General features: G+C 40.8%; 1 protein-coding gene across 1 annotated transcript in view; it reads left to right on the top strand.

Annotated features, from left to right (window-relative positions):
* The first annotated feature begins 767 nt into the window (after nucleotides 1-767).
* Nucleotides 768-17,308, top strand: part of MC2R (melanocortin 2 receptor) — a 30,591-nt gene continuing 14,050 nt past the window's right edge. The window contains exon 1 of the mRNA XM_017877492.1: nucleotides 768-816. The gene's annotated coding sequence lies outside the window, so the exon portion shown is untranslated. The remainder of the gene's footprint in view (nucleotides 817-17,308) is intronic.

Below are 17,308 nucleotides of genomic sequence, written 5' to 3' on the forward strand. Positions count from 1 at the left end.
GAAACAGCCACTGGTTTGGCCCCAGCCCCAAAAACCCAGGACCATCTGGAAACTTGGCCCAAATCCACACTTCAACATTCCTGTTGCTGTGACTGACACCAACAGTAACCCTTCCCTGCAGGCCCTGGCAGGCAGAAAACACACAGCATTGCACCCTAAAACAGACGAAGTTTGCTTTGAACGATGGCTCTTATCTATGGCGGTTTCTGTGAAGGTTTTGAACGGAGAAGCATTGGCAGAACACAGGGTTTTTTCTTGTCTGGACCCATGCGTCACATGTGCACTTGAGCACACAGTTCTCTCGCTCTCATTGTTTAGTCTTGTGAAATATGGATAATGGGGCTTGTGCCTTCTTAATGAGACTAACAAGCCAAATGTTTGCAAGAGATCTCGAGAAGTTTGCTAGAAGTTTTAAAACAAATTCTTCCAAAACCGTTTCCTCAAAACCCGATTTATTTAATTCCTTAGTTCTTTTTAGAACTAAATGCAACTCTAACGTGGCATTTAAAAAGAGCAAGATGGCAATTCCATAATCTGCTGGAGACATTGTGTAAACAATGGAAGCAACCTTGACTGGCTGAGCTCATGAAAATTATGTCTTCATCTGCCTGTGTCTTTCCATTTCTCTAACTTCACATTACCAGAAATGCGCAGCTCATGTGGGATGACATTTACTCAAGGTAATGATAACAATCTAACTGTCTCCAGTGATGCATGTGTTCCGGCCCTTCCTGGCCCAAGGTCCACTTGCTTTTCGCTCAGAGCTCATTCCTTCTCATTCATTTTGCCCAGAAGCTTCCTGCTTCAGAGCGGAAGGTAAGTACATTTTCCACTAATTCCTCAGCTTGTTGAGTGCTTTTGGACCATGAATAGAGCAGCTAGGAACAAATCTGAGAAGAGGTACTATTCGGAATTCCTCCTAATAGCTCCTCTTTTTAATTATGGGTTTTCATCCTTCCTAAGGGAGTTTATTATTTTTCTAATTAAACTATTACCTTTTTGTCTAGTTAAAACAATCTTCCCTATTAATGAATTTATTAGCTTCTCTAGTACTCTTCAAATTGTCACTGAGCTCTATTCAAGGACTACAGCCAATTTTTTCCTAATAGAATTGGGGGTGAAACAACTCATGCTTCTATTATCACTTCTGGCATTCGCCCCTTCACCTGATGAGCTTTTCTAGGTGTAAGAGTGTGGGGGTTTTAGTGCCACAAAGACGTGGGCATGCAGCGGCTTCCTGCACCTCAAGCATTGGTGTTTAAGCAACTCCACCACCCACACGTGTGACGTTACAGTTCTGGGGGATGCACACACACTTTCTGTGCCTTTCTCAACCACTAGCTCAGTCGTCCTCCACCTTCCTAGGCAGCAACATGGGGTGCAGCGTGAACAATAACTAAAAGTATACTGATTATCACATACTCCTGCAAAGTGTTTGACCCGGGAAACATGCAGTCACCGCCATCACGAGGGGCTCACACCTTCCCTTGGCTGGCTCTGTCGGGGGCACATGTTACCTAGAAAGGAGGCCCAGGTTTTCGATTAAACAGCTCTTCTTCATATTTCAGTTTATCTAAGCTGCCTTCAGATAACTGTCGCCATTCTTCACTTACACACACACACTCATACACACACATACACACATACATGTGCACACACTTGTAAACACACATACACACACACATGCAAAAAGCCCAAAAGGGATAGGAATGGGAAAGGGGTACAAAGGGGTGCTGAGAGTATAGCCTTGAGCAGATCAGAAGGAGGAGCACCCCTCATATCCCCTCTTCACCGCATCCCAGGTGTGGGAGTGAAGCGGTGGTCACAGGCTCTGCTCACACATTCATGCCTGGATCAAGGGGTACTGAACCCTTATGTGCTGGGCCTTGTTGCAGGCCTAAGTCAGAGTGGAGCCTCCTGGAGCCCCAGGGCTGAGGACACAGCACGCTGAGACAACACTTCACACTAGCTCGACAGGGCATACACCCACAAAGAGCTGTGGGAGCAGGGACAAGGGAGCCCTCACCCTGCCTTTGGGACCCCGCTTAGGCCCAGGCAGAGGAGGAGGGCATGGACCAGGGTAATGGGGTAGATGGTTCTAAAGCCGTCCTGACTTCTCAGTGGAGCCTGATTCTCTGGCAGAGGAGGTTTTTGCTCAGCAGCAAATTGCCCTCTCACTGCCTCAGAGCAACTTAAGACATCTTAAAAAAAAAAAAAGAAATCCTATTCTTTACCTTGTTAATGATCCCAGGTATGTTTCCTATGGGATCCTTAGCGTCTAATAAATTTTAATGAGAACTTTCATGTCTGTGTAAGCCACATTCCTTGCCTTCATTATGCAAATATAATTGCTGTGGGCCAGGTTGTCTGCAGGGGCTAGACTTAGACATGGTCAGGGCAGGTCTTATCCTAAGGAACTCAGATCCATGTGCAGGCTTTTCATGTGAATAATTGTAGAATAATTGCCATTGTAGAAATAAGAACAAAGAGCTACAGGCACATAGATGGGCAATGATCCTGGGCCCCCTTGGGAGGAGGCCGTGGAGGAGAGTCTGTACTTGGGCAAGGACGCAGTGCCGAGTGTGCGAAGTGAGGAAGGACGTGTCCGGGCCCAGGGAGAGAGAACGCAGACCCCACCCAGTGGGCTTTATAGAGTGGTGGAGTCTTAAAGTCTTAACTTCTCTGTTCTCTGACTATGAGTTGCCAGGGTACAAAAATTTGAAAGACGGTTTTAAAGTAAGTTCTAAACTCAAAATAAGTGTGTGCCAAGCACTATGCTAGCAGCATGGGTAACACACAGAGCCTGACTTGGTGGGAAAACAACACGGGCAAATTATGGAGACTAAGTTAACCTACTAGGCGTCCCAGCGTCAAAACCTGGGGGGCGGCGAGTGTTTGTGTGAGCGTCACAGCCATGGCAGGGAAAGGTCTGAGTGGGTCACAGAGGCATGAAGGCGCCATGGAGGAAGCCTGCCATGAGCAGTGGAGCTCGGAGGACGGGAGATGTGAGCGGGTGGAAGGTGGTGGTCTGGGTGAGGCTGTGCAGGGAGGTGGGCATCACACTGATTTCCAACCAGAACACCCAGCCCAGGCTTCACGCCTCCCTACTCTGAGCTCCGGCGAAAGCTTCCATTCTTGGGACCTTCCTTTGCTCGTCCTAAGATGTGATAACATCGTCATTCATGCCTAATTTCCAGTCTTGTGTATATTAAAAAAGAAAGCATACTGTAAGCAGCAGTGCTCTGTGAAGTGTCAGAAAAGCTGTAAACCTGCCCAGTGGCCTGCAGGATGCTCACACCGAGAGATGCTTCTGCCTGTGCCCAGCATGGGGGAAAAGAATAAGGCCACCCCCAAAATAAGGCTCCCTTGAAGGCCTCTCATAATTGAGCCTATGCGGAATTTGAAACAAGATGTGCGCTGGATTCGAATGAGCCATTGCCTACCACAACGAGCTCCGCTGGCTGCAGCCAGTCTTCAGAGTGATAAGCGTAACTTTTAACTCTGTAAGATCAACATCAGTTAAGACCAAGGAAAACTGACTTCAGCTGGAGACAGTGACTGGGCCCTAGCAAAGCAGTTGGGACAGTCCAGGAGCAGTAAACAAAGTAGAAATTCATCTGTCCTTGAAGTTTTCCTATTTCAACAGAGTATTGATTAATTGATTAATAATAATCTACAAGTCTTATTACGGTGCTATGTTGTTATTTTGTTTTATTTAGCACCAAAGCCTCAGAGTCCTGAGCCCCTCAGTTCCTGGCTCCTCCCACAGCTCTTGGCCCAAACCGACCCTGTCCTCCTACCCATACCTGCCCTCAGAGCTAGGCTTGTCCTGCTTCCAAACACTCAGCCTCTCGGGCTCTTTGGAATAACTGAGCGAGCAGAGACCTTGGAACGAGGCAGATTAGCAGCTGGGTGACCTTAAGCAAGTAACCCAACCTCCCTGAGCCTCACTTTCCTTATCTATAATATAGTCAGCAGAGCAGGAAACAGGAACACCTACCCTTTACATGTAATTGGAGCATTAAGGGAGAATACCTCTCACTCTGCCCTTTCTCCAACCTTTAACATTGTAAGAGAAACCATGACAAAATCAAATTGCCCTTAAAGTGCAGAATTGTAAGGATGTGCCGAGGTATCCAGGAATCTGCTATTTTATCTGGTTGAGTATTAAGTAAAATTGCTGAATATGCATTGTGGGCCCAACACAGTACAGAATGAATTACCTAAAGCATTCGTAAGTGGAACCAGCTCTTGTCCATACCATCCACACCATGGAGCAGTTCTGACCGCAATTTGGAAGTGACCAAAGCTTTACCTGTCCTCTCTCTCAGCTGTGCATGTCTTACCTCCTCAGCTAGATGCTCATGGGCAGTACGGCATTTCCTGTATTTTTGGATTTCCAATGGCACATAACCTAAAATTGGATCCTAGAGGTGCTAAAAATTGCCAATTCCTTAAATGATTACTTGGATTAAAGTCCCCAGAAGATCTTAAGTCTTTCTTCTTCCTGTCCTCCCCATATGCCCCAACCCCCTTTTTCCCAGTTAACACCCCCCAGACCCTAGGATGGAGACCCTGCCATGGAGGGCACAAAGCCAGTGACTCCAGAGCAAGGTCTAGAAGCCAAAGCTACCCGCTGCACTCATGGTGGTCCTGGGGGGGGCTGGGCTCGGCCACTTTTTAAAGGTAGGGCTAATAGGAGCTAGGTAAGGCGGAGAAGTCTTCCAGGCACTTGTCCAAAGATACCCAGTACATTTTAAATCCTTCATCTGGGAGAAAAAAACAGATCTTTACTGATATCCTTTTATTTAATGGCATTTGTTTGGCTAACTAAACCAGTTATAAACCAGTTCATGCTTTTTCAAAAGGGAAAATTTTGAGCCGTTTCAGAGATGAGAACAAAAATGGGATCGTGGCCAGGCACGGTGGCTCAAGCCTGTAATCCCAGCACTTTGGGAGGCCGAGACGGGCGGATCACGAGGTCAGGAGATGGAGACCATCCTGGCTAACACGGTGAAACCCCGTCTCTACTAAAACAAACAAACAAACAAAAAAAACAAACAAAAAAAAAACTAGCCAGGAGAGGTGGCGGGCGCCTGTAATCCCAGCTACTCGGGAGGCTGAGGCAGGAGAATGGCGTGAACCCGGGAGGCGGAGCTTGCAGTGAGCTGAGATCCGGCCACTTACTCCAGCCTGGGGGACAGAGCGAGACTCCGTCTCAAAACAAAACAAAACAAAACAAAACAAAAATGGGATCGTGCAGGGAAGAATTTAGTACTCATTTTAAGGTGAACTACAAGGATTTAATGGAGTTTCTTTATCTAATAAAAAGGGAGCTCCAGAAGAGACTGCAGGCTGCCCGGGTTGCTCCCTGACACTCCAGCCTCTGCCCTCGGCTGCCCGGCCGTCAGCTCCTGTCCTGTTCCCATGTCCTTTTGCCCCTAGTCCCTGCTACTGTCACTGGCCTCCTTGCTCTAGCAATCACCCCGGCTATGGTGTTTTGCTGCTTCACACTCTCACCTCAGGCAGCTGCACCTGCCTGTGTTCCCTGCTGAGCCATGCTGACTGCTTTTTATAAATCATAAATCATGGGATTAAGTGAGCCAATGTCAACTTGGTCTCAGGTGTAAAAGATAAGAATTGAAAAAGGAAGCATTTTCTGGGGATGATGTTTTCACCCATGAAAGGTGGTGACTGGTGCTAGTTTTGTAGGAGAGACACTGGGACACAGGAGCATCCACAAGCTCCCGCACTGTGGCTGGCCTGATTTGGGGCAAACACTGTTGTGATGAGAAACAGATGGACTGAGAGATTCCAAGCTGCCTCTCTGTCCTCCAGATGCCTGGTGCCCTGAAGGGAGCCCTAGTACTGAGCGTAACAGGAGCAGCCTCAGCCCAACCAGGACTGGGCCAGGGACCAGCAGCCCCCCAGGAACCTTCTGGCAGCAGCTGTCTCTCCTCCAGGCAGGCTGCAGGAAGCTGTACAAGCTCCCCTCAGACACTGTGTAGTGTATGTTTTAAATACCAAATTCAGAAAACTTGCAAAACAGCAAGACACACACTTTTTTAATCTTCTCAACTTGATCAACAGAGTCAACACAATCCCTGTCAAAAATCCGGAAAGCTACTTTGAAGATGTCAGTAAATTTATTCCAGAATTTATAAGGAAAAGCAGATGAGCTTGAAGAGCCAACAGTGAAAAAGAACAGCAACACCGGAGGACTGCCACTCCTTACCCACAGCAAGTCTGAGTAACTCTCAGGCTTCCTCTAAAGCCGGTAACCAAGACAGCATGTTCTTGGCAAAAGAGTAGACAAATAGATCAATCAATGAAATAGTAAGGGCCACACAAATAGAGACCCACACAAATACAGCCAACTGATTTCAACAAAGGCACAAAAGCAGTTCAATGGGAAAAGGGTAGACTTTTCAGCAAACGGTGCTGGAACAATTGGACATTCATATGGGGAAAAAATTATTTTAAACATAGATCTTATTCCTTACAGAAAAAAACTTAACTCCAAATGATCATAGACCTAAATGAAAATTACAGAACTACACAATGTCTGATAGAAAACATACGAGAAAATCTCCATGACACTGGATTTGGTGTTTTTAGATATAACATGAAAAACATCATCCATGAAAGAAAAAATAAATAATAGACTTTATTAAAATTTAAATGGCACCCCAGTAGCAATAAGTACATTGAGCACTCTGATCCTGGTTTCTAATACCATTCTGCAGTGGATGAAATCAGGGATCCTTGGGGAAAGTGGCTTATTCTATGACTATGTCAGGAATAACAAGTTGAGCCTGGAACTTCTTGCAGTGCCAGAGAGTAAATACGTGTTGCAGAAAGCCACAGTGGATGCAGGGCTGGCACAGGAGACATGTGCCAACTGAGAGAGCTCCCAGTGGCCAAAGTTGGAACAACTTAAGCAATAAAACAAATCAAATAGCATTTTATTATAATCTAAAGTATCAAATAGTTGTCCATGCATTCATACTGATAGAAAAATATGATTGAATAAATAAGTAAATGGGGAAGGATAGGCCAATCTCCTTGCAGAAGAACTCCAAATGGATTATGTAGACCCTCCACCCTCAAGGAGGTGGGGCAGAACTCTCTGCTCTGTATGTGAGGGCTGTGCATCCTGACTTCCTTCCAAAGAATCCACCGTGGAAACTGTGTGCAGAAAACAGTAACTGCAGTGGGGAAAACTGGCAAGCACAAACTCAGCCAGGTGACCGTGGTTAGCACCACAGTTGTGAGACACCTTGATAGCGTGTCCCTTGATGTAATGTAATGAGAATGATAGTTTAGGTCTTGTGGTCTTCCTCCTCCGAAGCCCATAGCCCCAGTCTAATCATGAGAAAAATATCACACAATTGTGGCAAGTCTACCAAACGTTTAAGTAGTACTCCTTAAAAATGTCAAGGTCATCAAAACAAGGAAAGTCTGAGAAACTGTCACAGCCAAGAGAAGCCTAAGGAGACATGATGGCTAAAGGTAATAATACCATGTCCTGAATGAGATCCTGAAACACAAAAGGTCATTAGGTCAAAATTAAGAACATTTGAAAAAGGTATGGACTTTAGTTAATAATAATGTGTCAATATTGGTCCACTAGTTGTGATAAATACAGCGTACTCAGGTAAGATGTTAACACGATGTCAGATGTTAAACTGAGTGTGAGGTTTGTGGGGACTCTGTACTATCTTTGCAACTTTCCCATAAATTTAAAACTGCTCTAAAATAAAATGTTTATTTAAAAAATAGCTCATAGCGCTACCACCCAGTGATAACCAACATCAAAATTTGATGTCATGGATTTTTCTATGCCTTTGAGATACACACACACACACACACAAAGAAGCTCCTGTACCATTGAACTGCAATTTTATGAACTGGTGTATGTATGTAGTTTTAATAGCTATATGTAGTTTCAGGGTACATGTGATAATTTGATACATTCATATAATTTGTAAAGATCAAATCAGTGTACTTAGATGTATCTGTCACCCTAAATATTTGTCTCTTCTTTATGCTAGAACCATTCAAATTCTTCTCTTCTAGCCATTTTGAAATGTGCAGTAGATTGTTGTAAACTATAGTCACCCTACTGCTTTATCAAACACTAGCTCTTATTTCTTCTATCAGACCACGTATTTGTACCCATTAGTTAATTTCTTTTCATGTCCCTCTCCCCTCTACCCTTCCCAGGCTCTGGTAACAACCCCTATCTATCTTCATGAGATTTACTTTTTTAGCTCCCACATATGAGTGAGAACATGTGACATTTGTCTTTCTGGGCTTGCTTTATTTCACTTAACATAGTGGCCTCCAGTTCCATTCATGTTTCTACAAATGACAAGATTTCATTCTTCTTTATGGTTGAATAATATTTCATTATGTTTATGCACCACATTTTATTCATTCATCTGTTGATGGACACTTAGGTTGATTTCATATTTCGACTCTCGTGAATAATGCTACAATAAACATGGTAGTGCAGATATCTCTTTGATATAATGATTTCCTTTCTTTTGAATATATACCCAGTAGTGAGATTGCTGGATTATATGGTAACCCTATTTTTAGTTTTACGAGTCACCTCCAAACTGTTCTCCAAAGTGGCTGTAGTAATTGACCTTTCCACCAACAGTGTACGAGGGTTCCTCTTTCTCCACGTCCTCACCAGCATCCGATATTATCCATTTTTGGATATACGCCATTTTAACTGGGGTGAGATTATATCTCATTGTAGCTTTCATTTTCATTTCTCTGATGATTAGTGATGTTTTGCAATTTTTCATATACCTGTTTGGCCATTTGTATGTCTTATTTTGAGCAATGGCTGTGCAAATATTTTACCCATTTTTAAATTGGATTATTTGCTTGTTTTCCTTTGTTGCTAAGTTGTTTGAGCTCCTTATGTAGTCTGGTTATTAATCTCTTCCCGAATGGAGAGTTTGCAAATATTTTCTCCCATCCTGTGAGTTGTCTCTTCACTTTGTTGATTGTTTTCCTTGCTGTGCAGAAGCTTTCTATCTTGGTATAGTTCCACCTACCTGTTTTTGCTTTTGTTGCTTATGGTTTTGAGATCTTACTCCAAAAATCTTTGCAGAGACCAGTGTCTTGAAGCATTTCCACAATGTCTTCTTCAAGTAGTTTCATAGTTTCAGGTCTTAGATTTAAGTCTTTAATCCATCTTGATTTGATTTTTGTGTTCAGTGAGAGATAGAGGCCTACTTTCATCCTCTGCATATGGATATCCAATTTTCCCAGCACCATTTACTGAAAAAACTGTCCTTTTCCCATTGTATGTTCTTGGCACCTTTGTCGAAGGTGAATTGACTGTAAATGCATGGACTTATATCTGGGTTATTTATTCTCTTCCGTTGATCTGTGTAACTGTTTTTATGCTGATGCCATGCTGATGTTGTTACTACAGGTTTGTAGTAAATTTGGAAGTCAGGTACTGCGATTACTGCAACTTTGCTCTTTTTGCTCTGGACTGCTTTGGCTAGTCAGGGTCTTTTGTGATTCCATATAAATTTTAGATTTTTTTTCTATTTTTATGAAGAATGTCATTGGTATTTGGATTGGAATTGCATTGAACCTATAAATTGCTTTGGGTAGTATAGACATTTTAACAATATTAATTATTCCACCCCATAAGCATAGAGCATTGTTCCGTTTTATGGTGTCCTCTTCAACTTCTGTCATCAGCATTTTATAGTTTTCATAGAGATCTTTCACTTCTTTGGTTAATTTCTAAGTATTTAATTTTATTTGAGGCTATTGTAAATGGGATTACTTTTTCATTTCTTTTTTAGATTGTTCACTGTTGCTGTATATAAGTGTTACTAATTTTTGTATGTTGATTTTGTACTCTGCAACTTCACTGAATTTATCAGCTCTCACAGTTTTTTGGTGTAGTCTTTGAGTTTTTCTAAGTATAGCATCATGTCATCTGCAAACAAGGCTAAATTGATTTCTTTTTTTTTCCTTTACTTCTTCTTAAAAAAAACCAAACGGGATACATATGCAGAACGTGCGGGTTTGTTACATAGGTATACATGTGCCATGGTGGCTTGCTGCACCTATTGACCAGTCCTGTAAGTTCCCTCCCTTCACCTCCCACCCCCGCAACAGGCCCCGGTGTGTGTTGTTCCCCTCTCTGTGTCCATGTGTTCCCATTGTTCAACTGCCACTTATGAGTGAGAACATGCAGTGTTTGGTTTTCTGTTCCTGTGTTAATTTGCTGAGGACGATGGCTTCCAGTTTTATCCATGCCCCTGCAAAGGACATGATCTCATTCCTTTTTATGGCTGCATAGTATTCCATGATGTATATGTACCACATTTTCTTTATCCAATCTATCATTGATCCAATCTATCATTGATACAATGTCTTTGCTAGTGTAAATAGTACTGCAATAAACATATGTGTGCATGTGTCTTTATAGTAGAATGATTTATATTTCTCTTTTTCTTTTCTTTTCTTTTTTTTTTTTTTTTTTGAGATGGGGTCTTACTCTGTCACCAGGCTGGAGTGCAATGGCACAGTCTGGCTCACTGCAACCTCCGCCTCCCAGGTTCAAGCAATTCTCCTGCCTCAGCTCTCTGAGTAGCTGGGACTACAGGTGTGAGTCACGACACCCAGCTAATTTTTGTATTGTTAGTAACGACCGGATTTCACCATGTTGGCCAGTATGGTCTCGATGTCGGTGTCGTGATCCACCCACCTTGGCCTTCCAAAGTGCTGGGATTACAGGCGTAAGCCACCACACCTGGCCAGAATAATTTATATTTCTTTGGGTGTATACCCAGTAATGAGATTGCTGGGTCAAATGGTATTTCCAGTTCTAGATCCTTGAGGAATCACCATACTGTCTTCCACAATGGTTGAACTAATTTACATTCCCACCAACAGTGTAAAAGAGTTCCTATTTCTCCACAGCCTTGCCAGCATCTATTGTTTCCTGACTTTTTAATGATCGCCATTCTCACTGGCATGATATGGTATCTCATTGCGGTTTTGATTTGCATTTCTCTGATGATCAGTAATGTTGAGCTTTTGTTTTTTTATTTAGATGGAGTCTTGCTCTGTTGCCAGGCTGGAGTGCAGTGGTGCGATCTCAGCTCACTGCAAGCTCTGCTTTCCAGGTTCAGCCTCCCGAGTAGCTAGGACTACAGGCACGTGTCACCACGTCCGGCTAATTTTTTTTTGTATTTTTAGTAGAGAAGGGGTTTCGCCCTGTTAGCCAGGATAGTTCGATCTCCTGACCTTGTGATCCACCCATCTCTGCCTCCCAAACTGCTGGGATTACAGGTATGAGCCACCATGCCTGGCCTATTATGATTTTTTTCTTTTTTCTTTTTTCTTGTTTTTTGAGATAGAATCTTGCTCTGTCGCCCAGGCTGGAGTGCAGTGGCGTGATCTCAGCTCACTGCAAGCTCCCGGGTTCACGCCATTCTCCTGCCTCAGTCTCCCGAGTAGCTGGGATTACAGGCACCCACCACCAGGCCCAGCTAATTTTTTTGTAGTTTCAGTAGAGACGGGGTTTCACCGTGTTAGCCAGGATCGTCTTGATCTCCTGACCTCTTGATCTGCCTGCCTCGGCCTCCCAAAATGTTGGGATTACAGGCGTGAGCCACCATGCCCGGCCCCTATTATGATTTTTAAAACATTTTGAGTGGGTTTATTTCACTGAAAGAAGAAACAGGGTGACTCAAAATACAAGCAGACATCTGTGGAAATGAAAAAAAAAATCTGCAGTTCTTAAAAACCTAAACTCTCTTTTAAGGATGTTATCATACAGAGATCTAAGAAAGAGCACAGCTTTAAACATACCTCTAACAGGGATATTAAAACTGCATTTTCATTCTCCTCTTTTTTGTTGTTTTTTAAAATTTTCCTTTAAATCTGCATTTTTTATTTCAAAATGTACAATTAAGTTATTATTGACTATAGTCAGCCTGTTGTACTATCAAATAGTAGGTATTATTAATTATTTCTAACTATTTTTGTACCCTTAACCATCCCCACCTCCCTCCTGAACCACCCCCCACCACACACGACCTTTCCAGCCTCCGGCAACCATCCTTCTACTCTCTATGCCCATGAGTTCAACTGTTTTGATTTTTAGATCCCATAAATAAGTGAGAACATGCGATGTTTGTCTTTCTGTTCCTGGTTTATTTCACTTAACATGATTTCACTTTCTGTTCCTGGCTTATTTCACTTAACATGATTTCACTTTCTGTTCCTGGCTTATTTCCCTTCCATCCATGTTGTTGCAGATGACAGGATCTCATTGTTTTTTATAACTGAAAAGTACTCCACTGTGTATATGCACCACATTTTCTTTATCCATTAATCTGTTAATGAACACTTAGGTTGCTCCCAAATCTTAGCTATTGTAAACAGTGCTGCAACAATCATAGGAGTGAAGATATCTCTTCAATATGCTGATTTCCTTCCTTTTGGGTATATACTCAACAGTAGGATTTGTGGATGATATGGTAACTCTATTTTTAATTTTTTGAGGGACCTCCAAACTGTTCGCCATAATGGTTGTACTGATTTTCATTCTCACCAATAGTGCATGAAGGTTCCCTTTTCTGTACATCCTCACCAGCATTTGTTATTGCCTGTCTTTTGGATATAAACCATTTTAACTGGGGTAAGATGATAACTCATTGTACTTTGGCATTGCATTACTCTGATGATCAATGATGTTGAGCACCTTTCCATACGCCTGTTTGCCATGTGTATGTCCTCTTTAAAGATACATCTATTCAAATCTTCTGCCCAGTTTTAAGGTCAGATTATCAGACTTTATCCTATAGAGTTATTTGAGCTCCTTATATATTCTGGTTCTTAATCCCTTGTCAGATGGGTAATTTGCAAATATTTTCTCTTATTCTATGGGTTGTCTCTTCATTTTGTTGGTTGTTTCCTTTGCTGTGGAGAAGGTTTTTAACTTGATGTGATCCCATTTGTCCATTTTTGCTTTGGGTATCTGTGCTTGTTGGGTTTTACTCAAGAAATTTTTGCCCAGACCAATGTTCTGGAGATTTTCCCCAATGTTTTATCGTATTAGTTTCATAGTTTGAGGTCTTATATTTAAGTCTTTAATCCATTTTTATTTGATTTTTGTGTATGGCATGAGGTAGGGGTCAGTTTTATTCTTCTGCATATGAATATCCAGTTTTACGAGCACCATTTATTAAGGAGATTGTCTTTTCCCTCATTGCATATTATTGGCACCTTTGTCAAAAATGAGTTCACCACAGGTGTCTGGATCTGTTTCTGGGTTCTGTATTCTGTTTCATTGGTCTATGTGTCTGTTTTTATACCAGTACCATGCTGTTTTGGTTACTACAGCTCTCTAGTATAATATGAAGTCAGGTAATGGGATTCCTCCAGTTTTGTTATTTTTGCTTAGGATAGCTTTGACTATTCTAAGTCTTTTGTGGTTCCATATAAATTTTAGAATTTTCTCTTCTATTTTTGTGAAGATTGTCCTTAATATTTTGATAGGGATTGCATGGCTGTGGGTATGTTGTGTATAACTTTTATTATGTTGAGGTATGTTCCTTCTCTACCCAGTTTTTTTGATGGTTTTATTATAAAGAGATGTTGGATTTTATCAAATGCTTTTTCAGCATCATTGAAATTATCATATGGTTTTTGTCCTTCATTCTTTGATATGATATATCACATTGTATTTTGCATTGGTTTGCACATGTTCGTTTGCGTATGTTGAGCCATCGTTGCATCCTAGGGGAAAAAATCCCACTTGGTCATGATGAACGACCTTTCTAATATATTGTTGAATTTGATTTGCCAGTATTTGGCAGTGGGGCAGTGGCGGTGGTGGGGATGGATTTCTGCATCAATACTCATCAGAGATATTGGCCTACAGTTTTCTTTTTTTATGTGTCTTTGTCTGCTTTTGGTGTCAGGGTAATACTGGCATTGTAGAAGGAGTTTGGAAGTGTTCCTCCCTCCTCCATTTTTCAAAATAGTTTGAGTAGGATTGGTATTAGTTCTTCTTTAAATGTTCAGTAGAATTCAGCTGTGAAGCCATTGGGTCACAGGCTTTTCTTTACTGGGACACTTTTTATTAAGGCTACAATCTTGCTATTTGTTATTGGTCTGTTCAGGTTTTGGATTTCTTCCTGGTTCAATCTTGTTAGGTTGTATGTGTCTGGGAATTTGTCAGTTTCTTCTAGGTGTTCCAATTTATAGGAATATAGTTGCTCATAGTAGCCACTAATGATTTTTGTGCATCAATTGTAATGTCTCCTTTTTCATTTCTTATTTTATTTATTTATATCTTTTTTTTTTCTTAGTCTGGCTAAAGATTTGTCCATTTTCTTTAACTTTTCAAAAAAAGTCACCTATTTGTTTCTTTGATCTTTTATATTGTTTTCTTCATTTCAATTTCATTTATTTCTGCTCCAATCTTTATTGTTTCTTTTCTCATACTACTTTTTGGTTTGGTTTGCTCTTGCTTTTCTAGTTTTTTGAGATGCATCATTACATTGTTTATTTGGAACTTTCCCTCTTTTTTGATGTAGGCACTTATAGCTATAAATTTCCCTCTTAGTACTGCTTTTGCTGCATCCCATAGGTTTGGGTATGTTGTGTTTGCATGATCATTTGTTTCAGTAAATTTTTCAATTTCTTTCTTAATTTCTTCATCCACTGGTCATTCAGGAGCATATTGTTTAATTTCCATGTATTTGTATAGTTTCCATAATTCCTCCTGTTATTAATTTCTAGTTTTATTCCATTGTGGTCAGAGAAGATACTTGACATTATTTCAAAATTTTGAATATTTTAAGACTTGTTTTGTGATCTAACATATGGTCTGTCCTTGAGAATGATCCATGTGCTGAGAAAATGAATGTATATTCTGTAGCTATTGGATGAAATGTTTCGTAAATATCTATTAGGTTCATTTGGCATATACTGCAGATTAAGTCTGATGTTTCTTTGTTGATTTTCCGTCTTGAAGATCTGTCCAATGCTGAAAGTGGTGTGTTGAAGTCTCCAGCTATTATTGTATTGGGGCCTGTCTCTCTCTTTAGCGCTAATAAATTTGCTTTATATATCTAGGTGCTCCAGTCTTGGGTGCATATACATTTAAAATTGTTATATCCTCTTGCTAAATTGACTCCTTTGTCGTTATGTAGTGATCTTCTTTGTTTCTTACAGTGTTGTCTTGAAATTTATTTTTTTCTGATGTAAGTATAGCTATTCCTGTTCTTTTTTGGTTTCCATTGGCATGGAATATCTTTGTCCATCCTTTTATTTTCAGTCTATGTGTGTCTTTATAGGTAAAGTGTGTTTCTTGTAGGCAATAGATCAATGGGTCTTGTCTTTCATCCATTCAGCCACTCTGTGTCTTCTGATTGGAGAGTTTAGTCCATTTACATTCAATATTATTATTGACAAGTAAGGACTTACTCCTGCCATTTTGTTATTTGTTTTCTGGTGTTCTCTTCCGTCTTTTTTTCCTTCTTGTCTTCTTTTAGTAAAAGTGATGTTTTTCTGCTGATATGATTTAGTTTCCTGCTTTTGGTTTTTTGTGTATCCATTGTATGTTTTTTGGTTTGAGGTTACGAAGAGGCTTGCAAATACTATCTTATAACCCATTATTTTAATCTGATAACAAGTTAACATTGTTTGCATAAACAAACAAGCAAAACAAAAACTCTATGCCTTAACTTCATCCCCCACTTTTTAACTTTCTGTTGTTTCTATTCATATTTTTATACTGTCTATATCTTGAAAATTTGTTGTAGTTATTATATTTTATTGATTCTTTATTTGGTCTCTGAACTTAGGATAAGAGTAGTTTATACAGCACAGATACAGTGTTATGATATTCTGTGCTTTTCTATGTACTTATTATTATTAGTGAGTTTTGTACCTTCAGGTGATTACTTATTGCTCATTAACGTCCTTTTCTTTCTGATTGAAGTACTCCCTTTAGCATTTCTTGTAGGACAGGTCTAGTGTTGATGAACTCTCTCAGCTTTTGTTTGTCTGGGAAGGTTGTTATTTCTCCTTCATGTTTGAAGGATATATTCACTGGATATACTATTCTAAGGTAAAAGTTTTTTCCTTCAACACCTTAAATATACCATGCTACTCTCTCCTGGCCTGTAAGATTTCTGCTGAAAAGTTTGGGACAGGTGTATTGAAATTCCATTGTTGTTTCTTTTCTCTTGCTGCTTTTTGGAGCCTCTCTTTATCCTTGATCTTTGGGAGTATGATTATTAAATGCCTTGAGGTCATCTTCTTTGGGTGAAATGTGCTTGATACTCTATAACCTTTTACTTCCATATTTGTATCTTTCTCTAGGTTTGGGAAGTCCTCTGTTATCACCCTTTGAATAAATGTTCTGCCCCATCTCTTCTCTGCTTCCTCTTTAAGACCAATAACTCTTTCTCTGCTTCCTCTTTAAGACCAATAACTCTTTCTCTGCTTCCTCTTTAAGACCAATAACTCTTCGGTGTGCTCTTTTGAGGCTATTTTCTGCATCCTATAGGCTTCATTTTTTTAAATTATTTTTTCTTTTGTCTCTTCTAACTGTATGTTTTCAAATAGCCTGTATTCATGCTCACTAATTCTTTCTTCTGCTTGAACAGTTCTGCTCTTGAAAGATTCTGATGCGTTTGTCAGTGTGCCACCTGCATTTTTCAGCTCCAGAATTTCTGCATGATTCTTTTTATTTCAATCTCTTTGTTAAATTTATCTGATAGTATTCTGGATTCCATCTCTGTTGTCTTGAATGTCTTTGCGTTTCTTCAACACAGCTATTTTGAATTATCTGTCTGAAAGGTAACATATCTCTTTTTCTTCAGAATTGGTGTCTTATTTAGTTATTTGGCAAGGTCATATTTTCCGGGATGATGGCAACGCTAGTTGATGTTCATCACTGTCTAGGTACTGAAGAGTCAGTTATTTATTGTAGTCTTCACTGGCTGGGCTTGTTTGTACTTGTCCTTGGGAAGGCTTTCCAGATATTTGAAAGGACTTAGGAGTTGTTATCTAAGCTGTATCTTCTTTAGGGGGCACCCCCAGCCCAGTAACACTGTAGTTCTTGCACACTCATAGAGGTACCACCTTGATGGTCTTGGACAAGATCCAGGAGGATTATCTGGATTACCAGGCAGAGACTCTTGTTCTCTTCCCTTTCTTTCTCCCGAACATGCAGAGTCTCTCTCTCTCTTCTGAGCCACCTAAATCTGGGGGTGGAGTGACGCAAGCACCTCTGTGG

The sequence above is a fragment of the Rhinopithecus bieti genome, unplaced genomic scaffold (assembly GCF_001698545.2).
Source record: "Rhinopithecus bieti isolate Rb0 unplaced genomic scaffold, ASM169854v2 scaffold_11273, whole genome shotgun sequence".
Classification (NCBI taxonomy): Eukaryota; Metazoa; Chordata; class Mammalia; order Primates; family Cercopithecidae; genus Rhinopithecus; species Rhinopithecus bieti.